Here is a 17,014-nt window from a genome sequence, read left to right as displayed (position 1 = left end):
ACATTGTACAACAAGGACATTGTACAACAAGGACATTGTACAACAAGGACACTTGTGCTCTTTTTCTTCCCCCTCCCTTTCCCTCTCCCTCTCTCCTCCCTATTCCTCACGTGACTGTATAGTAGAACACTGACTGCATCCCAAATGGTAACCTATTCCTTATATGGTACACTTTGGGCCCTGGTCAAAAGTAGTGCATGAAGTAGGGAATAGAGTGCCCTTTGGTATGCAGACTTTGTCTCTCTGTGTTAGTGTGCCAGTCTATCCCAGTTCTCCAGTGCACTCTGACCCCTAGTTAGGTTGTGTTGTGTAACGGCTGAGATAACACGACTCTGACTGTAAATAACTGCCACACACACAACGGCCTGGTTACCGTAGCCGGAGAGAACACACGCTGCTAGACGCCAGGCAACGCTGAGCTGTCAGGTAGAACTTGTTCTCTGAATATTAGTGATATCGTTTTCTATCATATATGTATTCTATTATATTCTGTTATTCGGTTAGAATGGTCTGTGAAGTCTTTGTTTTTTGTTGGAGTATTAGGCATTTTGACTCGTAGGTCGTTACTGAGGCGTGTATGTGACGGTGTGGTTGTGTGGAGGTAGGAGGGAATGTCGTGTGTTTTTGACAATGAAGAAGTATGTGTGTCAGTGAGAGATGTGTTACTTGCAGCATAACCACTGCATTTTGTGTGTGCGCTTAGCTCTGGTGAGTGTTTACGAGAGAAACTCTGTCTGAGTGTGTGTGTGTGTGTGTGTGTGTGTGTGTGTGTGTGTGTGTGTGTGTGTGTGTGTGTATGTTTGTTTTCACAAGCATGTGTGTGTGGAGGGCAATGGGTGCACTGTGACCTCTCTCGCTCTCAGTGTGTGTGTGTGTGTGTCTGTGTGTGTCTTCAGGCTTGTCTGTCTCCTCTCAGACAACGTAACCTGATCCCACTCCTTTGGATCAAGGAGCAGGCCTCAAGACCCTCTTTCTCCCCCCTCTCTCTCCCCCTCTCTGACTGTCTGCATCTCTTCTTTCATCCCCTACTCCCTCTCACTCTACTCCCCTTGACCCTCACCCTTCTCTTCCCTCCCCTCTCACTCTACTCCCCTTGACCCTCACCCTTCTCTTCCCTCCCCTCTCACTCTACTCCCCTTGACCCTCACCCTTCTCTTCCCTCCCCTCTCACTCTACTCCCCTTGACCCTCACCCTTCTCTTCCCTCTCTCCCCCTCTCTCTAAATTGGAAGGCAGTGGTTGTGTAGTAACACACTATACTCCACGTCAGAGCTCAGGGTCTCCGCTTCACAGCTCCGTATGAGTTTTGACTGACAGCCGTTATAAACTTGAGCACCCTGCGCGAGACGTGAAGTCCCCCCCCCCCATCCCTCCCGCTAATTGAGCAACTGTTGCAGGGGTTTTGTTGTCTGAGTGAGGGACATGCTGAAAATGAAGAGTCAACTCTGTGTTATAATAATAATAACTGCCGCTTTGATGCCATACAAGCCAAACACCTGTGAGTCCAAATGTGGGCATGGCGTTCTACCCTGGCTCGTTCTGAACAGGATGAGCCCGTGTTTGTCGCGTATGAACGCACTCCTGACTCCATTCTGTGCGCACCAAAATGATGTTCTGCTTCTCTCCGACTTGCCTTGTGAAAACCTAACACTGTAAGATCGTATTTGATCATTTAGCAGTCAGGTTGGCAATAGAACATGCTTTCAAATTATGCCCGCCTGACCCAGATTGCGCTTTATAATGGACCGTTTTTGGATTGTGTCAATTCTGTGTTGGCAGGGATGCAGGGCTGTGTTCCAAACAAAACAACTGCAAGTGTGCTTCCTCTAGTTCCGCAACGGGCACAGCTAGGAGAGCTCAAAACGCACCTTATAGTTGAAGACTTCTTTGAGTCATGAAAGTGCATTGGAATGATTTAGGGGACTGTGCCCAGCTTGGAGAGGTGTGTGTCCACTTGGAGACTCCAGTTAGACCTCTCACTCAACCCTTGTGGTTGTTTTCTCTTATGTTGCACCCACACAACATTTCCCAAGGATATTCCTTGACATCACTGAATGTACCCAGAGTATTTTCGGATTTCGTGATCAGCAAATGCGGTCGAAAAGTACAGTACATGTCACATGCGCGTCAAATCAACAGCGCGGTGTTTGGATTCCGTTTCGTGTCGGGTGAACCTTGAGTCGAATCGTTTCCCCATTATCTCTCAAACCGCTGCCAGGTTTATGCATACGCTTTCTTCTGTAAGAAACATTGCAATTTAGCCCCATCCACATTGGCCAATTCCCACGAGGGCAAAGGGTTCATCGTCTCTATTAGGATCAATAGCTGTAAAGCCAGGCCTTCATTATCTTACCACTGAGAAATGAATCGCTCATCATTTCTAGATGAGGTAAGAGCCATTTCTGTAATCTCCCATTTACGAGCTCGACTGTTCACTTGAAGACTGCAGTTCTTTGTTATAAGAGGTTTTAATATACAGCTGCTGTTTTATATTGATGAGTTGTGGGTCACGGGGAGCTGTAAATTGAATAGATGGAAAGGCGTAAACGGACTGACTATACACTCAGCGAGGAATAGAAGGAAAGGACCGGGGAGAGAAAGAGGGAAGGAAAGTGAGAGGAGAGCGGGTACTAAACATTTGGGTCATAAATAAAAGGACAGGAATCATTGGGGCGTGCGAGCCAGTGCTCAAGATAGCGTGAAATCTGACTTCACCGCCTTCTCTCTCTCGCTCTATCGCTCTATCCCAATGTTCTCTCTCTCTTCCTCCTTCCACACCTAGCTCTCTCTACCGCCCCTCCACCCATCCTTCTCTCTCTCCCACTTCTCCCCCTCTCTCTGTAGAGGGTAATTGAGGTGTATGACCTTGCTGTGGGCCTCAGCAGGTGTGAGGTATGGAGGGATAGAAGGAGGGAGACTGAGTTGGACACTAACCCTCCGGCAATAAGCTGTGGGTGTCTGATATATAGTTGGACACTGGCCCTCCAGCCATAAGCTGTGGGTGTCTGATATATAGTTGGACACTGGCCCTCCAGCCATAAGCTGTGGGTGTCTGATATATAGTTGGACACTAACCCTCCAGCCATAAGCTGTGGGTGTCTGATATATAGTTGGACACTGGCCCTCCAGCCATAAGCTGTGGGTGTCTGATATATAGTTGGACACTGGCCCTCCAGCCATAAGCTGTGGGTGTCTGATATATAGTTGGACACCAGCCCTCCAGCCATAAGCTGTGGGTGTCTGATATATAGTTGGACACTGGCCCTCCAGCCATAAGCTGTGGGTGTCTGATATATAGTTGGACACCGGCCCTCCGTCCGTAAGCTGTGGGTGTCTGATATATAGTTGGACACCAGCCCTCCAGCCATAAGCTGTGGGTGTCTGATATATAGTTGAACACCAGCCCTCCTGCCGTAAGCTGTGGGTGTCTGATATATAGTTGAACACCTGCCCTCCTGCCGTAAGCTGTGGGTGTCTGATATATAGTTGAACACCAGCCCTCCTGCCGTAAGCTGTGGGTGTCTGATATATAGTTGGACACCGGCCCTCCGTCCGTAAGCTGTGGGTGTCTGATATATAGTTGGACACCGGCCCTCCGTCCGTAAGCTGTGGGTGTCTGATATATAGTTGAACACCAGCCCTCCTGCCGTAAGCTGTGGGTGTCTGATATATAGTTGAACACCAGCCCTCCTGCCGTAAGCTGTGGGTGTCTGATATATAGTTGGACACCGGCCCTCCGTCCGTAAGCTGTGGGTGTCTGATATATAGTTCGACACCAGCCCTCCAGCCATAAGCTGTGGGTGTCTGATATATAGTTGGACACCAGCCCTCCGTCCGTAAGCTGTGGGTGTCTGATATATAGTTGGACACCAGCCCTCCGTCCGTAAGCTGTGGGTGTCTGATATATAGTTGGACACCAGCCCTCCGTCCGTAAGCTGTGGGTGTCTGATATATAGTTGGACACCAGCCCTCCGTCCATAAGCTGTGGGTGTCTGATATATAGTTGGACACCGGCCCTCCGTCCGTAAGCTGTGGGTGTCTGATATATAGTTGGACACCAGCCCTCCTGCCTTAAGCTGTGGGTGTCTGATATATAGTTGGACACCAGCCCTCCTGCCGTAAGCTGTGGGTGTCTGATATATAGTTGGACACCGGCCCTCCGTCCGTAAGCTGTGGGTGTCTGATATATAGTTGAACACCAGCCCTCCTGCCGTAAGCTGTGGGTGTCTGATATATAGTTCGACACCAGCCCTCCAGCCATAAGCTGTGGGTGTCTGATATATAGTTGGACACCAGCCCTCCGTCCGTAAGCTGTGGGTGTCTGATATATAGTTGGACACCAGCCCTCCGTCCGTAAGCTGTGGGTGTCTGATATATAGTTGGACACCAGCCCTCCGTCCATAAGCTGTGGGTGTCTGATATATAGTTGGACACCAGCCCTCCGTCCATAAGCTGTGGGTGTCTGATATATAGTTGGACACCGGCCCTCCGTCCGTAAGCTGTGGGTGTCTGATATATAGTTGGACACCAGCCCTCCTGCCTTAAGCTGTGGGTGTCTGATATATAGTTGGACACCAGCCCTCCTGCCGTAAGCTGTGGGTGTCTGATATATAGTTGGACACCGGCCCTCCGTCCGTAAGCTGTGGGTGTCTGATATATAGTTGGACACCAGCCCTCCTGCCGTAAGCTGTGGGTGTCTGATATATAGTTCGACACCAGCCCTCCTGCCGTAAGCTGTGGGTGTCTGATATATAGTTGGACACCAGCCCTCCGTCCGTAAGCTGTGGGTGTCTGATATATAGTTGGACACCAGCCCTCCGTCCGTAAGCTGTGGGTGTCTGATATATAGTTGGACACCAGCCCTCCGTCCATAAGCTGTGGGTGTCTGATATATAGTTGGACACCGGCCCTCCGTCCGTAAGCTGTGGGTGTCTGATATATAGTTGGACACCAGCCCTCCGTCCGTAAGCTGTGGGTGTCTGATATATAGTTGGACACCGGCCCTCCGTCCGTAAGCTGTGGGTGTCTGATATATAGTTGGACACCGGCCCTCCGTCCGTAAGCTGTGGGTGTCTGATATATAGTTGGACACCAGCCCTCCGTCCGTAAGCTGTGGGTGTCTGATATATAGTTGAACACCGGCCCTCCGTCCGTAAGCTGTGGGTGTCTGATATATAGTTGGACACCAGCCCTCCGTCCGTAAGCTGTGGGTGTCTGATATATAGTTGGACACCAGCCCTCCGTCCGTAAGCTGTGGGTGTCTGATATATAGTTGGACACCGGCCCTCCGTCCGTAAGCTGTGGGTGTCTGATATATAAACACTACCGTTCAAAAGTTTGGGGTCACTTAGAAATGTCCTTGTTTTTGAAAGAATAGCAATTTTTTTGTCCATTAAAATAACATAAAATTGATCAGAAATACAGTATAGAAGAGGCGACTAAGGAATGCTGGCCTTCTAGGCAGAGTTGCAAAGAAAAAGCCATATCTCAGACTGGCCAATAAAAATAAACGATTAAGATGGGCAAAAGAACACAGACACTGGACAGAGGACCTCTGCCTAGAAGTCCAGCATCCCGGAGTCACCTCTTCACTGTTGACGTTGAGACTGGTGTTTTGCGGGTACTATTTAATGAAGCTACCAGTTGAGGACTAGGCGTTTGTTTCTCAAACTAGACACTCTAATGTACTTGTCCTCTTGCTCAGTTGTGCACCGGGGCCTCCCACTCCTCTTTCTATTCTTGTTAGAGCCAGTTTGTGCTGTTCTGTGAAGGGAGTAGTACACAGCGTTGTACAAGATCTTCAGTGTGTTGGCAATTTCTTGCATGGAATAGCCTTCATTTTTCAGAATAAGAATAGACTGACGAGTTTCTGATGAAAGTTATTTGTTTCTGGCCATTTTGGGCCTGTAATCGAACCCACAAATGCTGATGCTAGCATGATACTCAACTAGTCTAAAGAAGGCTAGTTTTATTGCTTCTTTAATCAGGACAACAGTTTTCAGCTGTGCTAACATAATTGCAAAAGGGTTTTCTAATGATCAGTTAGCCTTCTAAAATGAGAATCTTGGATGAGCTAACACAATGTGCCATTGGAACACAGGAGTGATGGTTGCTTATAATGGGCCTCTGTACGCATGTGTAGATATTCCAGAAAAAATCTGCCGTTTCCAGCTACAATAGTTATTTTAATGGACAAAAAATTTGCTTTTCTTTAAAAAATAAGGAAATTTCTAAATGACCCCAAACTTTTGAACGGTAGTGTATATATTAAATGAAGGAAATCTTTGACTATGTACAGACTCAGGGAGCATAGCCTTGCTATTGAGAAAGGCAGCAGAGGGCTGACCTGGCTCTCAAGAGAAGAAAGGCTATATGCACATTGCCCACAAAATGAGGTGGAAACTGACCTGCACTTCCTAACCTCCTGCCAAATGTATGACCATATTAGAGACACATATTTCCCTCAGATTACACAGACAGCCTCCCAAGTGGTGCAGTGGTCTAGCTGCAAGCGCTGCAGTGCTAGCTGTGCCACTAGAGATTCTGGGTTCGAGTCCAGGCTCTGTCGCAGCCGGCCACGACCGGGAGACCCATGGGGCGGCGCACAATTGGCCCAGCGTTGTTAGGGGAGGGTTTGGCAGGCAGGGATGTCCTTGTCCCATCGTGCACTAGCGACTCCTGCGGCGGGCCGGGCGCAGTGCACGCTGAAACGGTCACCAGGTGTACAATGTTTCCTCTGACACATTGGCGCAGCTGGCTTCCAGGTTAAGTGGGCAAGAAGTGTCAAGAAGCAGTGCTGCTTGGTTGGGTTCGTGTCCCCGAGTCCGTACGGGAGTTGCAGCGATGAGACAAGACTGTAACTACCAATTGGGGAGAAATAGGGGTAAAAAATGTTTTTAAAGATTACACAGACCAAAATCATTTGAAAACAAGTCCCATATCTATTAGGTGAAATACCACAGCAAGATCTGTGACCTGTTGCCACAAGAAACGGGCAACCAGTGAAGAACAAACACCATTGTAAATACAACCTATATTCATGTTTATTTGTTTTACTTTAACTATTTGCACATCATTACAACACTGTATATAGACATAATATGACATTTGAAATGTCTTTATTCTTTTGGAACTTGTGTAATGTAATGTTGTTCATTTTTATTGTTTATTTCACTTTTGTTTATTGTCCATTCCACTTGCTTTGGCAGTGTAAACATATGTTTCCCATGATAATAAAGCCCTGCATTGAATTGAATAGTAAGGGTAGCAGAATGAGAGAGAGAGAAGGAGAGAGGGAGAAGGAGAGAGAGAGAATGAGAGAGAGAGAAGGAGAGAGAGAGAAGGAGAGAGAGAGAAGGAGAGAGAGAGAAGGAGAGAGAGAGAAAGAGGGAGAGAGAGGAAGAGAGAGAAGGAGAGAGGAAGAGAGAGAAGGAGAGAGGGAGAGAGAGAAGGAGAGAGGGTGATTGTGTGTCAGTGAGTGTACAGTCCACAGTGTTATCAGTGCTGCTGTAATCAGTTTTATAACAGGGTTAGAGCCAGACTTACTGGATCCACAGGCCAGACCTCTCTGCTTCCCAAATGGGACTCTAGTTCCATGACTCTCATTTTTTATTGCGTATTTCACTTTTGTTTTTTACCGTTTTCACATGCTTTGGCAATGTAAACATATGTTTCCCATGAAATGTATATAGTCCAGGGCTGTCTATCTGGCTGTGGATGTTTTATTAGCATTTTAGTGAGAGAAAAAAATGTATAAGTGACAATATGTGTGTAGGCGTGTAGATATTCGTAAGCGGCCCAAGCTATACCTAAACAGTATATAGGCCTATGGCTAGATGTGTGGGAGTAAAGGTAGCCTATAGCTATAATAAATGTGTGTGTGTGTGTGTGTGTGTGTGTGTGTGTGTGTGTGTGTGTGTGTGTGTGTGTGTGTGTGTGTGTGTGTGTGTGTGTGTGTGTGTGTGTGTGTGTGTGTGTGTTTGCGTGCGTGTGTATTGGCATCTCTACTCCAAAGTAGTGTCAAACAGAACAGCCGTGTGATTTCACACACTCCTCTCTCCTCCCGTCCTCCCCCTCTCTTTCAATTCAATTTCAATTTAAGGGCTCTATTGGCATGGGAAATATATGTTAACATTGCCAAAGCAAGTGAAGTAGACAATAAACAAAAGTGAAATAAACAATAAAAAATGACCAGCAAACATTGCACTCTCTCTCTCTGGCTTTATAGTATCTCCATCCTGCAATGGGTTCTGTCGACCTAGTAACCTTGACTCTGAACATACATTCATATACTATTATAATATCATACCCACGTTCTTCCTTCCTGTCTAGCACATACAGCTGTTTGTAGGTGTGTGTGATGAAGAAAGCAGTGTAAGCCCAACGGCTCCTCCCTCCAGGGAGAGACAGACAGACAGACAGACAGACAGACAGACAGACAGACAGACAGACAGGTGGGGGGAAGATTGAGTTCTGCCTCATTTCCCCTGCCCTCGTGCAGCTGGGCAAGAACACACACACACACGCATATACATACACACACTTACAGACGCATACATGTGTAGGATCTTTATTTGAGCCAGTTTGCTACAGCCGGAAAATAATCCTGCATTAACAGGAAATGTGAATTATTATGTGGATTATAATTAATGATTTTTTTTTTGTAGGGGTTGATACATTTTTCGTTAGGGCAAATCAAGTCTGACTTTTAAAGTGGAAATTACAAACTTTAGAAGCCTTTTTAAACCTTGAAATACAAACTACAAGTTTGTATTTCCTGCTGTGCAGGAAAATTCTCAGCAATAAAAGAGTGATTAAATTAAAATCCTACATCTGTAGACCTCAATTCAGGTTGTAGGACTGTGTTCACCACGGCATAGTGAGGCAGTTGAGTGTGTGTGAAGTGTTCCGTTTGAGACTGTACTGTGTGTGACTGTGGTCTAGCTGTAGCCTGATTCCCCAGGATTCCAACTGGCAGCCCGTCGCCACGGTGGCCGGGACAGATGAACCACTTGCGTGACATGAGACCAGTACAAAGCCACCACAGTACTTCCCCAAAAAACACACTCCATTTTTCATGGGTGAGGGGTTAATAACCGCGACAACGGGTAAGGCTGTGCTGACATCAGCAGATTGGTGTGATGTAGTCACAGTGTTTATAAGGCATTGATCCTAGAAACATCAGAGAGGTTATGTTCTCTCTAGCCAATGTTTAGCCAATCTATCTCTCTCTGTCACTTTATTGCCCTCTCCCCGTCATCCCTCTCTCTCTCCCCTCCCGTCTCTCTACCCTCCTCTCTCTCTCTCTCCCCCCTCCTGTCTCTCTACCTTCCTCTCTCTCTCTCCTTCTCCCTCCCACCTCTCTCTCTCTCCCCTCCCGTCTCTACCCTCCTCTCTCTCTCTCTCTCTCCCCCCTCCTGTCTCTCTACCCTCCTCTCTCTCTCTCCTTCTCCCTCCCACCTCTCTCTCTCTCCTTCTCCCTTCCACCTCTCTCTCTCTCTCCCCCCTCCTGTCTCTCTACCCTCATCTCTCTCTCTCCTTCTCCCTCCCACCTCTCTCTCTCTCCCTCCCATCTCTCCCTCCTCTCTCTCTCTCTCTCTCTCTCTCTCTCTCCCCCCTCCTGTCTCTCTACCCTCCTCTCTCTCTCTCCTTCTCCCTCCCACCTCTCTCTCTCTCCTTCTCCCTCCCACCTCTCTCTCTCTCTCCCCCCTCCTGTCTCTCTACCCTCCTCTCTCTCTCTCCTTCTCCCTCCCACCTCTCTCTCTGTCTGATGGTTATCCCTCTTTATCCGTCTCCCTCCTCTCCGTCTCTCTTCTGGTCTTTAATGTGATATGGGGGTCTGGTTGGTGTTTTAGAGGGGGCCCAAGGGAAGCTCTGTGTGTGTGTGTGTGTATGCGCGTGCGCGCTCCCCCTCCCTTTTAACTCTCTGACTTGACACTGCCCCTTTAAGAACCTGGCGGGCAGAGAGCTAGGTAGAGAGAGGTATTTCTCTAGAGGGGAGACTGTGAGTGTCTTGTACAGTGTGGAGGTTGTGTGTGTTTAGTAGTGCATTTGAATGTGTGTCGTGTTAGTGTGTTTTCTGTGTGTGTGTGTGTGTGTGTGTGTGTGTGTGTGTGTGTGTGTGTGTGTGTGTGTGTGTGTGTGTGTGGTCCTCTGATGATTGTATAAACAGTATGTGGGGATCATGTGCGGTGTGTGAAGATAAAGAGGTCCTTTGTGTTAATGTGTGTTTGAGTGTCAACAGATGGGGCTGTAGCAGATGGGGATTGGGATGCAGCACACCACTGTCTCACACACACACACACCACTGTCTCACACACACGCACGCACGTACACACACACACACGTATACAGTGTACACACACAATTTCGGCCTGTGGAATTAACATTCCCTTTTTCAACAAAGTGATCTGCATGGGGTTCCATCATGATTGTACATCATGATTGTACAGCTATTATTTTACAGTCAGTGAGGTTAGGGAGAATACAGTACAGCAGTATTACTAAATCAGACCCATCAGAGTCTGTAGTGGGAACGTGACTGTAGCATGTATTGTTATTGTGCAACTGAGAAGGCAGCAGTTTGTCTGAGACCGGTATGTGGGCTTGGAAGGGCATGTCGGACTGGTTGGTCACACACACACATGCATGTCCGCCTCGCACGCGCGCGCACACACACACACACACAGAGGGTTAAATGCAGGACAGACACATTGCAGTCGAATGCATTCGGGTTGGACAACTGACTAGGTATCCTCCTTTTCTTCCCCTGTGAGTATGTCCCTTCAGGCACTTATTTTAAGCCCTCCTCACACATATCTCATAAACCCTGACTGAGAGTATGACACACACGTGCACGCATCCTCTACCTTACAGACTACAACAAGTCCGGAAATGAAGACAGTTTATTGTTTTTTTACACATTAGGTTTACTGCAGACGTTGCTGCCTCAGGACACATTGCTCTGAGAGAGCGAGAGAGAGAGAGAGTGTGTGTGTGTGTTTGACGTGTGCGTACATGTCAGCTGCTCTGCCAGGTAAAAACAACCGTGTGCTCAGACTAGTGCTGACAGTGAGGACGACGGTCATGTGTTATGGAGACGGGTATATAGGGACTGGGGCTATACTGGCAACCAGTGTGTAATGGAGTTGATATACTGTATAAAACGGAGCTGCAATGTCATGTGTAATGGAGTTTGATATATAAAACGGAGCTGCGGTGTCATGTGTAATGGAGTTTGATATAAAAAACGGAGCTGAGGTGTCATGTGTAATGGAGTTTGATATATAAAACGGAGCTGCGGTGTCATGTGTAATGGAGTTTGATATAAAAAACGGAGCTGAGGTGTCATGTGTAATGGAGTTTGATATAAAAAACGGAGCTGCGGTGTCATGTGTAATGGAGTTTGATATAAAAAAACGGACCTGAGGTGTCATGTGTAATGGAGTTTGATATATAAAACGGAGCTGCGGTTTCATGTGTAATGGAGTTTGATATAAAAAACGGAGCTGAGGTGTCATGTGTAATGGAGTTTGATATAAAAAACGGAGCTGAGGTGTCATGTGTAATGGAGTTTGATATACTGTATAAAACGGAGCTGCGGTGTCATGTGTAATGGAGTTTGATATATAAAACGGAGCTGAGGTGTCATGTGTAATGGAGTTTGATATATAAAACAGAGCTGAGGTGTCATGTGTAATGGAGTTTGATATATAAAACGGAGCTGTAGTGTCATGTGTAATGGAGTTTGATATATAAAACGGAGCTGCGGTGTCATGTGTAATGGAGTTTGATATAAAAAAACGGAGCTGAGGTGTCATGTGTAATGGAGTTTGATATATAAAAACGGAGCTGAGGTGTCATGTGTAATGGAGTTTGATATACTGTATAAAACGGAGCTGCGGTGTCATGTGTAATGGAGTTTGATATATAAAACGGAGCTGAGGTGTCATGTGTAATGGAGTTTGATATATAAAACAGAGCTGAGGTGTCATGTGTAATGGAGTTTGATATATAAAACGGAGCTGTAGTGTCATGTGTAATGGAGTTTGATATATAAAACGGAGCTGCGGTGTCATGTGTAATGGAGTTTGATATTAAAAACGGAGCTGAGGTGTCATGTGTAATGGAGTTTGATATACTGTATAAAACGGAGCTGCGGTGTCATGTGTAATGGAGTTTGATATATAAAACGGAGCTGAGGTGTCATGTGTAATGGAGTTTGATATACTGTATAAAACGGAGCTGCGGTGTCATGTGTAATGGAGTTTGATATATAAAACGGAGCTGCAGTGTCATGTGCAATGGAGTTGATACAGTGATGGGTTTTGGAGTTGACATTGAAAGAGACGTTTATTGGAGTTGACGTCATAGGAAATGTTTTTATGTTGTTAGCGTTAAAGCCATCTACTGTAGTGGCGTTGGAGGCTCTCCGCTTGTTTGTGTGTGTGTGCGTGAGAGAGAGAGAGAGAGGGAGAGAGATAGAGAGAGAGAGTGTGTGTTAGCCACACCCACATGAATGAGTGACAGATGTTGAAAGCGTCTTAAGATATTCACACACACGCGCATGCATACACACACACACACTTCACAGCTCCAGATTTTAGCACTCAGGCTCCTGAGCACCTTTCATTAGCCTCTGTCTAGACCTTATTACCAGCTGTTTGTTCCACTCTCCTCCCTACACTGCTCTAGTCTTTCCTCGTTTTTTCTCCTCTCCGTGCTGCTCTGTTTTGTTTGTGTTTACAGATTCACCCAAGTTGGGCTGCAAAAGATCTTCAGATCTGTTTTGTGTGTGTGTGTGTGTGTGTGTGTCTCTCACATGGTCTATGTGTGGGTGTGTCTGTCTGTCTCTCACATTGTCAATGTGTGGGTGTGAGTCTGGTTGAAACTCTCTGTCTGTCCATCTGTCTGGCTTTCTGTTTGTGTGCATGACTGTGTGCGTAGGAGCATGTGTGTCTGTCTCTGTGCGTGTGCATGACTGTGTGTAGGAGTGTGTTTGTCTGTCCGTCTGTCTGTGTGCGTGTGCATGACTATGTGTGTGTGTGTGTGTGTGTGTGTAGGGGGGTTATCTTTGATCTTTGCAGCCCAACTGTGGTCGACCATGACCTTTTCTGAAGACATGTGGCAGAGGTTCCCTACCCCAACACCCCACCGCAGTCTACTCCCACGACAACTCTGCCAACAGACCTTGGCTTGCTCCTCCTCCTACACACACACACACACACACACACACACAAAGAAAACAGACCAACTCTGCTACTCTATCTCACACACACACATTACTTTTCTCAATTGTTCTGTTGTGATGTCTATGTGAGTGTGTAGAAAAGGGAGTTAGTTCAGGCTGAATGTCCAGAATGTAGCCCTCTGCCTCATGACTTCTGCACACACACTGTCTCTCTACAAGAGACAGACAGGGAGACAAACTAATTTACTGACATACAACCAATTGTGTGTGTGTGTGTGTGTGTGCGTGCAGGTATGAAGTGCAGGTATGAAGTCTGCTGAATCACCACTGACTAAGGTCTCTTGCAGCCCAAGCGTGACATCTGCACACACGCCATGCAGGCTCACACGCGCGAGTAGGCACGCTAACACACACACTTTGTTTCCTCAGAGACTGCGTGTGTGCTCTTTGTGAGAGAGGGAGAGGGAGAGAGAGAGAGAAAGTGTAAGGTGAATGTGTGTTCAGTGGGCCAGTGTGTTCAGTCAGTAGGTGTGTTCAGTGGGTCAGTGTGTTCAGTCAATAGGTGTGTTCAGTGGGTCAGTGTGTTCAGTCAATAGGTGTGTTCAGTGGGTCAGTGTGTTCAGTCAATAGGTGTGTTCAGTGGGTCAGTGTGTTCAGTCAGTAGGTGTGTTCAGTGGGCCAGTGTGTTCAGTCAGTAGGTGTGTTCAGTGGGTCAGTGTGTTCAGTCAATAGGTGTGTTCAGTGGGTCAGTGTGTTCAGTCAATAGGTGTGTTCAGTGGGTCAGTGTGTTCAGTCAGTAGCTGTGTTCAGTGGGTCAGTGTGTTCAGTCAGTAGGTGTGTTCAGTGGGTCAGTGTGTTCAGTCAGTAGGTGTGTTCAGTGGGTCAGTGTGTTCAGTCAGTAGGTGTGTTCAGTGAGCCAGTGTGTTCAGTCAGTAGCTGTGTTCAGTGGGTCAGTGTGTTCAGTCCATGGTGTTTTGTTATCTGAACTAATGCTGTGTTCCTTTGGCACACAACTCAGTATCAGATGCAGGGAGAGTGAAGGCACAAAGTGTGTGTGTGTGTGTGTGTGTGTGTGTGTGTGTGTGTGTGTGCGTGTGCAGCGCTTGTATCCCAGCTGGTGCTCATACAATAGGGCCGATATCAGTACAATAGTGCAGGGCTGGCACAATGCAGACCTTGACTTGAGCAAAGTCACATGTAGTCCTGCTGTCACGGGAGCAACACTGTCTTGGCCCTTTCACGACCTTGGCCTCCCTCGTTCACTCTCTCCTCTCCCCCTTTCCAGTTCTCTCGCTCTGCTACTTTTTTTTGTTTATTTTGTCTCTAATTTTCCATTCTTTAATCTCTTTCTCTTTCTCAGAAACGGTGATATTCTCCATCCCTTGTTTTTTTGTTTTTTTGTTATCTGTTTCTCTTGAAGAATCTCCCCACCCAGTTTATTTTCCCACCTTTTTCATCTTTTGGATAGTTGACTGTGTTTCACTCCTCCTCACTCCCTCTCTTCTCTTTATTCTGCCTCTCCCCCTCCTTGCCTCTCTCACCCATGCTTCACTCTTTATTTCTTCTCTTTATCTCCTCTCTCCCTCTCTATATCTCTCTATCTCTCTCTCCCTCCTCCTCCCCTCTCTCCCTCCTCCTCCCCCTCCCCCTCTCCCTCCTCCTCCCCTCTCTCCCTCCTCCTCACTCCCTCTCTCTCTCTCCCTCCTCGTCACTCCTCCCTCTCTCCCTCCTCCTCCCTCTCTTCCTCCTCCTCCCTCTCTTCCTCCTCCCCCTCTTTCTCTCCCTCCTCCTTACTCCTCCCTCTCTCCCTCCTCCTCACTCCTCCCTCTCTCCCTCCTCCTCCCCCTCTTTCTCCCCCTCCTCCTCACTCCTCCCTCTCTCCCTCCTCCTCCCTCTCTGCCTCCTCCTCCCTCTCTGCCTCCTCCCCCTTTTTCTCTCCCTCCCTCTCACTCCCTCCCTCTCTCCCTCCTCTCTCTCTCTCCTCCTCACTCCTCCCCCCCTCTCCCTCCCCTCTCTCCCTCCTCTTCCCTCCTCCTCTCCTTTCTTCAATGTATCTCTCTGCTGGGCTGGTTAGTGTTCCTCCCACGGGTTGACCTTTACAGACACAGATACTGTAGTAGATACACTTTTCATCTGATCTCAGTTCAGCCTTATCGCTGCTGAACTCTCGGAATCAACCCTATCTCTCCCACACATCTCACTCTGAGCTGATCTGGGGGTCAGTATTGACATTTAGTACAAGCATAAAATCCCCTTAGGCTACACTGATACAGGTGATATGAATGCGATATCGTGACATTCACAAAGAGTGGGAGAAGGGAATATATTGAAACTGTTTTGGCTTTAGTGTCAATTCAAACATCATTTCATGGCCAACTAAGTATATTTCCACTGTCAACAGACTGCTAACTAAGCTGAAAAGTAAGTCGCGCAGAAGTAACAGATACTTATACTATACACATTCATCCATTCTGTTTTAAGGTGGAAATGCTCAATCTCTTACAAACATTTCCCTGTAGGGGCCTCTGAGGGCCCTCCACATCAGCTGCGGCCTTCCAGGGAGTCAGGCCTATGGCCCCTGACCTCTGGGTGAAAGGTCAAGTGCCTTAACTGCTAGTCCACTTGACTGCCAGGGGCAGATGAATGTAAACATGCCAATTATTGACCCAACTGTCAGGACCTGTGTTTATAGAAGTACATGCAGAAGCATGCCTTGAGCTATACGTTTATGTTACAACTCTTATAGAGTGTAGCGTGTGTTCATGTATTGTATTTAGGTATGTGTATGAAACAGCAATGCATGTGTGTGTTTTCCATGAGCCTGCATGGTGAGTTTGAAGATAGATAGAGAGAACAAGAAAGGGCGAGAGAGAGGGGGGCGGGGAGGGAAAGGGAGAGAGAGGTTATCTGTTTAGGTAAGTGGAGAGGGTGAAAGAGGAGGACAGTGGAGGGGAGGTAGAGGGAGGAGGACAGACGGGAGGAGGGTTGAAGAGTTGAAAGTAGGGAGTAGGAATGGGTAGGGTACATTACATTTAGGTAGACTGCACTCTGTGTAAACCACAACATCATGTCAAAAAGGACATGCACACTGGCGTGTGTGTGTGTGTGTGTGTGTGTGTGTGTGTGTGTGTGTAGGGGGTAGGAGGTGTACCGGAGTGCCACCTGTTCTTGATCACATGACCCTGCAGTAACACTGTGAGTCACTCGGGAACAGGCGACACATGCCAAACACAGACACACACATGCACACACACACACATACACACTCCCAGATGGCCACAGCAACGGCCAAGGCAGGGCCTCATGTTTGGCCTGACACACACTTTGGCTTTATGAACCACTAAAATGTCGACTGTGTATTGAACCCCAAACGACAATGTTGATTGTGTTACCATTCCATCATAGAATGGCATGCCAACCATGTTGTAACCGCTTGACCCCAAGCCCAGACTGACCATGTTGTCAACCATGTTGTAACCGCTTGACCCCAAGCCCAGACTGACCATGTTGTCAACCATGTTGTAACCGCTTGACCCCAAGCCCAGACTGACCATGTTGTCAACCATGTTGTAACCGCTTGACCCCAAGCCCAGACTGACCATGTTGTCAACCATGTTGTAACCGCTTGACCCCAAGCCCAGGCTGACCATGTTGTCAACCATGTTGTAACCGCATGACCCCAAGCCCAGGCTGACCATGTTGTCAACCATGTTGTAACCGCTTGACCCCAAGCCCAGACTGACCATGTTGTCAACCATGTTGTAACCGCTTGACCCCAAGCCCAGGCTGACCATGTTGTCAACCATGTTGTAACCGCTTGACCCCA

General features: G+C 47.5%; 1 protein-coding gene across 1 annotated transcript in view; it reads left to right on the top strand.

The window, feature by feature from the left end:
- Positions 1 to 350: 350 nt before the first annotated feature.
- Positions 351 to 17,014, top strand: part of LOC115133457 (lysine-specific demethylase 6B-like) — a 54,135-nt gene continuing 37,471 nt past the window's right edge. Inside the window, 1 exon segment of the mRNA XM_029666705.2 lies at positions 351 to 426. The gene's annotated coding sequence lies outside the window, so the exon portion shown is untranslated.

This window comes from Oncorhynchus nerka, linkage group LG8 (assembly GCF_034236695.1).
Source record: "Oncorhynchus nerka isolate Pitt River linkage group LG8, Oner_Uvic_2.0, whole genome shotgun sequence".
Taxonomy (NCBI): Eukaryota; Metazoa; Chordata; class Actinopteri; order Salmoniformes; family Salmonidae; genus Oncorhynchus; species Oncorhynchus nerka.
This window is presented reverse-complemented; position numbering and strand designations above follow the sequence as displayed.